Raw genomic sequence first — 9,755 nt, forward strand, 5'->3', positions numbered from 1 at the left:
TATGATGAGTTGGGATGGGAACGTGTTTTCATCTGGTTTATGTCAACATATTTCCCTTCAGTGAACATTTCTAGTCTGCAGGGAAATCCATTCCATAGTTGTCGAGATATTTCACAAAAAAAACTAAAATGTGACCTCATAGTGGCACTAGAAGAAAAGGTCATGGGATTACCAAAGTCAGCATGAATGTCATGACAAACTATCCAACAGTTGCTAAGATATTCATTCAGGAGGAAAGTGGTGAACTCACTGACCACCCAAACGAAATTGCCATTCCTAGAGCTAGTGAGCTCCTGTGGCAAAATAATACACCAAGAATCCATGCTTTTTTTTTCCTCCTCTCCCTCTCAACTGTTGAAAATCTGTATTCTTGCTAAAGTGAAAAAGTTGTAGCTCAACTTCAAATTTCCGCTGTGAGATTACCAAGACTCCACAGCAATCCCATCTTCCTCCTGTCCTGGCTTCACTGCTCTGGCCTCCAATCAAATTTAGCAGTGAACTTAAAATCCTTCTCATTACCTAACAGGCTTTACACAACTTGGCACCACCTTATATCAGCGAATTGCTGATCCTTTGTAATTCCATTAGGCCCCTGAGGTCCTTGTAGCGAGGTCTCTTAGTTGCACTGCACTCAAAGATTTGGAATCCAAGTGACCGGGTTTTCACTGTGGGTCAGGACAAGCAAACTCTGAGTGTATAAAATCTCAACATGGGACCCAAGTCTTTTATGTGACATTTTATTGATTCATATTTGTGTTGGTCTCAGTTATTTTCCATTCTATTCTTATTTCCTCTTGGATGTTTACAGTATATTCCCCTTTTTATATCCTCTTTCAGTTTTGTGGCAAAGGAGTGCTACGTTTTACATTTTTTTAAACTTACTATAAAATTACAAATGTGGTTTATTCATCCTCCACTTGTGTATGAGACGAGATGTGGCTCAAATGATGTGGCTCATGTTTGACGGCTTAAAATAAACTTCTGAAAAGAATTGCTAATTGTCAAAGTACACATGCGTTACATGCGTCCATATGTGCAACAGATCTGCTCTTGCCCTACTTGGGCAGGAAGCTGGAGTTAATTTGATGAGCAGAGAAGAGGGAGATGCTTACATCACTGGAAAAAGGAGTGGTGTGAAGCTGTTTAACAATTTCATAATTTCATAAACAGACAAGATGATCCTTCACAGACCAATCAGGCCACAAAGCAAGCACACGGTGCACCGTTGAGCAAAAGGAATGCGTGCAAACACAGGTGGTTTCCATTCCAGCTTTCCAGCTGAGCAGAGAAAGAGAATTATTAATTATTATATATGTTCAGCGGTGAAACGGCTAAAGACACAAATGTATCTGAGATGATGACATATGATTCAATTACGGAAGGGAAATGGTTATCAGGCGTTTATGATGGTATTTGTTGTATACTGTTGTGGTGTGCAGTCTGCAGTTTAACTTCAGCAATGCAGAATGGGTATGCTTCACAAAACGCCTGGCACTGAAAGTGTTTTTTTTTTAAAATACATTAAGCAGGGCACACAAGGTCCCTCGATTAAAATGGGAAACAAAAACAATGGAGCTCTGAAACAAGAGATAGCTTTGCTTACTGGTTGCTATAGAAGCAGAGGAAGCAGCCTTTGCTGAGCAGGAGGCCACCGCTTGGCTTGTTTGTGTTGATAATTGACTCTCTAATCATAGCGAGCTATTAATCTGGCATTACAATAAGTATTTCCTTTTTCCACAATTGTCTTTTTCAAGGGTCGCTGGCGATAGCTGCCGCGTGCAGCCTGTGAATTACTTTTGCAGAAGCTGAAATATCTTGACAACAACCTGGTTCCTTCCCGTTAAAACATAAAACGAACAGGTCTCCAAAGAGTCACATTGCAATTGGTTTGACTTTTCCCTGGCAGACGAACCTATCGGAATGAGGAGTGGAACATTGGTTGATTAAAGCCACATCCAGTGCTCTTTGTGGTGATGAAGCGAGCAGCTGGGTGATAATACCATAGAAATGAATCCCTGTGATGGACTGTAAGTATTTCCTTAAATATGCATCTGTTGAGAATTTCAGTGACACTAAACATAAACTTAAGTGTATGGATATCATTATATTCTCCCCAGTGTGTTGTTGAGTTGAGCACTGATGTAACATTTATGTTGCACATTATAGATTGTTGTGTTGGGCAGTGGGTAGCATTGGAGCAAATATGATTAAAAAAAGTTATTTTTATAAAACTGTCATATCTTGACAGTCGTACATGAGAAATAGGCATTACAGTAACAGAATATTGATTCATATTTGATCAGCGCTGCCAAGTTTGACTGTTTGATTGGAGTTTGTGAGTGATTGACAGCTGCCTCCGTTGAATGAACAGCCAACGTATTATATTAGCAGCATATAGGTGGGCTCAGTTCATGAGATGCACTTCCCTAAACGTATTGATATCATAATTTTTTATTTACAGCATACTTGTGATAGGAAGCTCTAATGGAAGATTAGCATAAACTGTTGGAATTTAAAGGTGCTCTATACGATATCCAGAGCATTAATATAGCAGCAAACAACTATTGTATGTAAAGATAGAGAGGAGCAATGTCTACCTGAGCAGAGAATGAAGTTAATCTCGTCCTCTGTGTTTTTTGTAATACAAGTTTCCCCTTGCTTTGTTGAAATAGCCCAGCTGTCCTTGCATGCATTTTAGTACATGTTAGTCATACTTGCCAACCTTGAAACCGCAAAAAGAGGGAGGATTTCAAAACTAAAGTGGGGGGTCTTTGGAGACTTTGTTTCCTGCATTCTGGTGACTTTTAAAGAATCAAAATAGCAAAATAATAAGTACACTGCAACAGCATTTTTTATCTTAAATGCTTTTAATCTTACTTTTAATTCTAAGGAAAGAACGGCTATAGAATAATTTGCCCGTCTCGCGTGAATTTGGGTGAATATCTGTCATAAAGTAATATTCATCAATTTTCATTAATTCTTTCATTAATTTTTTGCCCCTGCTTGAGTATTTCTTTCTCTTACTCTCTATTTCTCTCTCCTTCTCTCACTCACTGAAGGCCCTTTCAGACTATATGCGACCCCGGCACCACTGCGCTCTGAAACCCATTATTTGTAATAGCTTGTACGGCGCCACGGCGGCTTTTCACTGCATCAGGCAAAGCCTAACTTTTGGCGCTGCACTCTGTGCTGTGCGCTGAACTCGGCAGCGAGCTCAGCTCAAACCGCGTTGTGTCGGGAGGTCGCGAGCAGCTCTTTTCTGCCAGGAACCAACATTTGTTGTAGCTTGGTTGTGGTGGAAACAGTAGGGCTTATACATGCTGCACAGTGTCAAAATCAGGTTGTGATACCGTAAAGGGAATAAGGTTTGAAAAATTGTCATAACTTGGGAGAAATATGGGAGAATTTTAGGTTGGGAAGAAACTGGGCGATGGCAATGAAAAACAGGATTCTCCCGGGAAAATCGTGAGGGTTGACAAGCATGATATTAGTGCATGTGAGTGTGCCCCACTGGCTAGCTCACAGCCGCCGCTCTGCACTGCGCTCATACTGCGCTCATACTGCGCTCATACTGCGCTCATACTGCGGTTACTGCACTGTTAGCGCTGTTGGCTGCGAGCTGCTGGCTCAGCCATCACCATGTTGAAAGCTGTGTAGAGGCAATAGATATGCTATGTATTTCGTATTGACCACCTTTAAGGACTTTGGACGCCAAATGTCTGCACTACAAAGGTGACACAGATACTGTTCAGTATAGTAGGCAATATTATGTTGTTATAAGCTCATAACATTAAGTGCATTCTCATTCGCCTGGGACATTGTCAATTTGCTCAAACCCTGACTGGCCCTAACTTCCTTCCTTCCTTTTGTACAAAAATGCATTCGAGAGGTCGGCTGTGAGGCTTTATTGCCGGTCTCATGTCCAAGCCAGAATGAATAATGTTTCCCCATATGTTTCCCATAGCTCTGGGGTTAGGTTCTGTTAAGGTCAGGCGTAGTAAAGGTAATTGGTAGGGGTTACGGCTAAGGGTGGGTTAAGGTAAATCAGCAACAACAAAACGGATTTTTTTTCTTGGCAACAAACCTACACGTGACTACCAAGAAGTATAACTCAGCCGTGGCTCAGCAAGGCTGTCCAGGGAAACACAAAGAGGGAATGTGGTACTAAAAAGACAGTAACTTTTGAAGATTCCCATTTGATTCGGCTAACCGTGGCCAAAGCCTCATAATAATTCCGATGGAAGGATAGAAGGAGGATTGTGGATTTTGTTCCCTACTTCTTAATGGACGGCTATAACCCAAAAACCGATGCGGATGCAGTTCTCTTTATACTGCATTGAGTGTCTGCATACATAGACAAGTTCACCCAGTTGTGAGTGAATTCAGTCCCACAAGTACTAACATTAAAATCGGGGTGCACACGGACCCCATCTATCTTGCGCAGATGACAAGATTTCTGTTTATCATGTTTAACACGGACCGTCTCAGGGCCACTTGGACACGGAACATAAAAATCAGCTTTTGCAGTGCAGTCACAGTAAAAGGGGATTGTTTCATGGCCAGAATGGACAGGAGGAATGATCACCTCAACCAACAACTCTTCCAGTGTGCACTGAAAGAGTTACAGGTCTTATTATAGTATTCTAATGAGACAGACTTTTACAAATTAACCTTTAAAGCAGCAATAGGCAAGATTGGAGCAAATATGATTTAAAAAAGTTATTTTTATAAAACGGTCACTATATCCTGACAGTAGTGCATGAGACAGGTAATCTGGAAAAAATCAGGTTCCTCGGTGTCCTCCGGTTCTCATAATGGCATCTGCAAGATTTCACAGACCGGAGGAAAACAACCAATCAGAGCCGAGCTGGAGCCTTGCCGTCTCTGAAATCTTTGAAAAGATTGGGAATCATCATTTCTGAACACCTTTGACGCGAGAAATAGGCATTACAGTAATAAAGCATTGATTCATATTTGATCAGCGCTGCCTAGTTTGACTGTTTAATCAGAGTTTGTGAGTGATTGACAGCTGCCTCCATTGAATAAACAGCCAATAGGAATACTCTCTCTCTGAAATGACCTGTGATTGGCCAAAGTCTCCCGTCACGGGCTAGATTCAACAGTCAACAATTAACCTAACCTGCATGTCTTTGGACTGTGGGAGGAAACCGGAGTACCCGGAGTAAACCCACGCTTACACGGGGAGAACATACATAGGAACACTTGAATTAAAATATGCTGAAAGGTTATTGTGGAATTTTTGCCCAATGTTGACAAAAACATTCTGCCTATACTGACACTTTAAAGACACAGGCCATTGACAGTTCATTCAAATGTTGCCTGCTTATTGGTCTTTGTCATAATAGAAAACATAACTCACAATGTCAATACCAGCAAACCTGCTTTCAGTCATTGCAGAAACACAAATATCCCCTTTTGGCATTTCGAGTGAGACAAGCCAAAGTTGGGACTTAGGTGTACTTCAGTTTGAGTAAGTATCAACGTTTCACAAATAGACCTAATTAGGAGCTTCTCTTACTAAAACGATAAGATCTCTTGTAATACTCCCCAGCCACAGCGATGAACTATTAGGGTCCTGGCAGTGTTTCACTGCAGTTTAGTTACACAAACCTCTGTTCCTGCTCCAACTTAATTAGACAGAGTCAGAATTTTCTGATTAAAACAAAGCCTTTGCCAGGTTCGCCGGTCTTACATCATGAAAGTATTATGCAGCAGAGACGTCTTTGGAGGGATTCGGATGGATTTAAAAGTATGAAATCTAAACTTTCACATCGTTGGCAAGACATGGATAATTAGTACGTGTGTCTTTATCTTACGTTGCTGTCTATAGTGAATACAGTGATCTGTTCTCATTCCAGTCATAATGTGCCACAACATGTCACATTTAGCAATGTGAAGTATGCTAAGTAGATTTAATTTTATTGACCTAAATGATGAGTTTAAAAGGGAAACTGCTCCTTTTTTATTAAGCTTATAGCCCAGGATGAGAATTGCAATGTGATTTTTTCACTAATTACAAATTGTCCGCTAATAGTTAAAAGAAAAATATGACTTTTAAATTACTCAGATGTAGGTTTGTGCACATAATTGTCGGGTATTTCTGTAGAATGTATGAGCTGTGAACATTTGTATTAATTTCTCACTGTCTCTTACTGACACACACACACACACACACTTAACACACAAAGTACATTTCATTTTGCATACTACAGTTGCATTGCATTAGTTAGTTTCATACACAGCTGGTACCACATTAGCATTTCCCATCATGCAGCACACAAGCATCCTTTCAGCGACACTGACAACAAGCGATACCTCAAACTGAATGCAGCCAAGTGAGACTAATACAGGAACACAATAGCACATCATCAACAGTAACAACTTTATAAAAGGAAGCGCTGTGATTGGCCGCACTAAATAGTAAACCGCGTTCTCTTGTTTTATCATCGGAAATCCCCCGCTGAGCAGGAAAACAACATGTTCCCCCAAGAAAAACAAAACAAATCAAAATAAAAGAAGACAAAAAAACAAACTGACACAATAACAGTCATTTTTTGGATGTGTTCCCAAAAACTGTTATCAGGCTCCCAGTTTTCACACACTTAAGCCCCAGCCAGCCAGGCCCCGTCACTCGCCATCTTGTCCTGAGTGCTGAGAGGCCCGTGCTTCTGGTTTCCAAAATAAGTCATCAACAGGAGCCTCTCTGTGGGACGAGACAAAGGGAGGCTGATAGGAGCCCAGAGCTCTCACATTATGGCCCCCAAACAGCTGAAGACAACCGCAACAGGCTGAAGCTCTGCTGGACTATAGCATTTGAATAGGGATATTGGACTCTTAAAGCGCTTCTAACCATGAAAAAGCCTTTAAATGCCAAGCATCAGGCCAAAACAAGTACAGTACATTTTGTTCCCAAAAAATTCCCCCTCCCAAACTGCTATTACTGGCATACCCTATCTGGGGTCAGTCATTTAAAGTCTTTTAAATTTTAATTCTTTTTTAATTTTTTTAATTTAAATTCGGCTTTTCATGGATTTTTTCCCCCATACACCTAATGTTATAAATATAGTTAGGTACCATTTAGGGCTGTCGATTGACTAAATATTTAAACAAGATTTATCCCAAATTTTATATCTGTTCAAAATGTACCTTAGAGGGAGATTTGTCAAATATTTTGTACTCTTATCAACATGGGAATGGGAAAATATGCTTGCTTTATGCAAATGTATGTATATATTTATTATCGGAAATCAATCAACAACACAAAACAATGACAAATATAGTCCAGAAACCCTCACAGGTACTGCATTTAGCATAAAAATTATGTTCAAATTATAACATTGCAACAACAGCTGTCAGTGTGTCAGTGTGCTGACTTGACTATGACTTGCCCCAAACTGCATGTGATTATCATAAAGTGGGCATGTCTCTATAAAGGGGAGACTTGTGGGTACCCATAGAACGCAGTTTCATTCACATATCTGGAGGTTGGAGGTCAGGGGACCCCTTTGAAAATGGCCATGCCAGTTTTTCCTCACCAAAATTTAGTTTTAACTTCAAATTTGGAGCGTGATTTAACCTCCTTTGCGACAAGCTAGTATGACATGGTTGGTACCAGTGGATTCCTGAGGTATCATCACTCTAGCTTTAAAACTGACCCCGCTACAACCTCCAAAAGATTGATTGTGTTAAAGCGTTAAAGAAATTAGTGGCGTTAAAACCAATTTCCATTAACGCGTTATCGTATTAACTTTGACAGCCCTAGTATAATTACAGCCGCAAATAGTTTTGTGTGTTTTTTGACCTGCAAATACTGCCATGCGTAACTTGTTTTTGCTGTCGATGGTTCAAAAAAGGGTCCTTCAAATAGGCAATCCCCACTCATTTTACAGAGAATATGAGTAGGCGATATATTCCTATTAATGCAGCGGTCTAAGAACACATTAAGTCTGAAATTCTTATTATAGTAAGGTATCAGTCCACATGAAATGGATCAACATGATCAACATTGAAATCTAATGCACCTATATCACAGTCCCAGAGATAACTGTAATTCAGCCTAAATTGTTACATAATAAAAGCATAACAAATATTAGGCTGATGGGATCAGCGGTATGCGAGATTCGCAGTGGACAGACAGGCACAGAGATGAACACCCTCATGCACACACACACACACACACACACAGGACCGAATGCATAATCCCTGGTGGAGATTACAATCAAATGTCACACCCTCACATATAGATATATAACACAGCACACACCAAATCAGAGCTGTAACACATCCAATATATGGATGAAATTAGTTTTGCACATTTTTGTCATTTGTCATGTGAAGCCTAGTTTTAGATTTCCAGCCCCTCATTTTGTAAATAGTGAATACACAAGGGTTGACGGAAGCATAACTGGATGGTTGCCATAGTAGCAAAGCTCAGGGAAGCAGCTGTTGGCTGATCTTCATCAGAGGTGGGGTGGTCAACCAGATGAACATTTGGTACAGGTTAGCATCCTTGAAGTCTTTTGTCTTGTAAAACCCCCAAACATAGTTTGAGAACGTTTATAATAAGGCATAAATCTCACCTTTGTTTCACTTGTCGAAGTTTTTGAGTGTGGAATGGACTCATTGTTGCTCCTTTTGGCCATTTTTGGAAAAAAAAACACCCTCTACAACTGTCATTCTCAACGACCGCCAAGTACTGGTAGGTGATTTCCGCCCTCCGGCCTCAGGAGGCAGTAATGAGGCCCTCACGGTTTGGTGCACCACAATAAGGCGAAGACGCAGCTATTGGAAAACTTACTTGGGCAAGTGACAAGGAGAGATTTATGCTTTATCTGAAGTGTTTTCTCACAATATTATTTTTTTTTTCCAAAAGAAAAGATGAAGATTAACTGGAGGGTTTGGCAGGGCAGCTGCTTACCTGAGCTTTTCTATGGGAACCATCCCTGACTGCACCCATGCAGCGGATGTAACTGTCCCAAACAAAGCTAGCATAACTGATACGTTAGATGGACGTGCAAACTTCACATCCAGGAGTTGGTAAGTGAAATGGAATAGCATGTTCTAATGACCTTTGAACTGTAAATCAGAACACAAGAGAAAGTCAACGAGCCTTTCTGCGAGAAGAATTTGATTTCTTCCACTGTCAGTGCATTTAGTTTGGCAGCCGAAAGGAAACGACTCTTGGAGACAAACAAAGAGGAAGGAGCAGTCAAGAGAAGCAGAGTAAAGGCACCTCCGAGAGGAAGCCAGACGCAGCCAGATAGAAAGGGAAGAAGGGGATAGACGGCGCAGAGTGAAGAAAGAGACGAGGAGGAATGGCAAACGCTGAAGAAAATATCAGGACGGCTGCTTGGAGAGAAAGAGCAGCTCCTCTCACCGAGCGCCTATTTGCTCTGGTACAAATCACTGCTAGGCTCGGCAGGCCCAGAGGGGAAAGCACTTTTCTTCACCTCATCGTCAGGCCTTGGAATCCCGTTCCACTTTTCCAGATGGCTTCGGCAGCAGCAGACTGAGCTGGTCCTGCTTCCGCTGACCCGCCCAGTTATCCCATCTGTCCAACCCAAGCAACCCAGTCACTACTGGCTGCAACTGTTTGGGACAGGGAACTTAATCCCAGTCCCTCGCTGGAGACCAATTTGTGAGGTGGTTTGATGGAAATCCCTACCCCCATCTCTGGCCCTGGTTCTCCCGTACCCAGCAAATAGCCTAATTGATTTATGGTTAACCAAGGAGGA

This window comes from Sebastes umbrosus, chromosome 13 (genome assembly GCF_015220745.1).
Source record: "Sebastes umbrosus isolate fSebUmb1 chromosome 13, fSebUmb1.pri, whole genome shotgun sequence".
Taxonomy (NCBI): Eukaryota; Metazoa; Chordata; class Actinopteri; order Perciformes; family Sebastidae; genus Sebastes; species Sebastes umbrosus.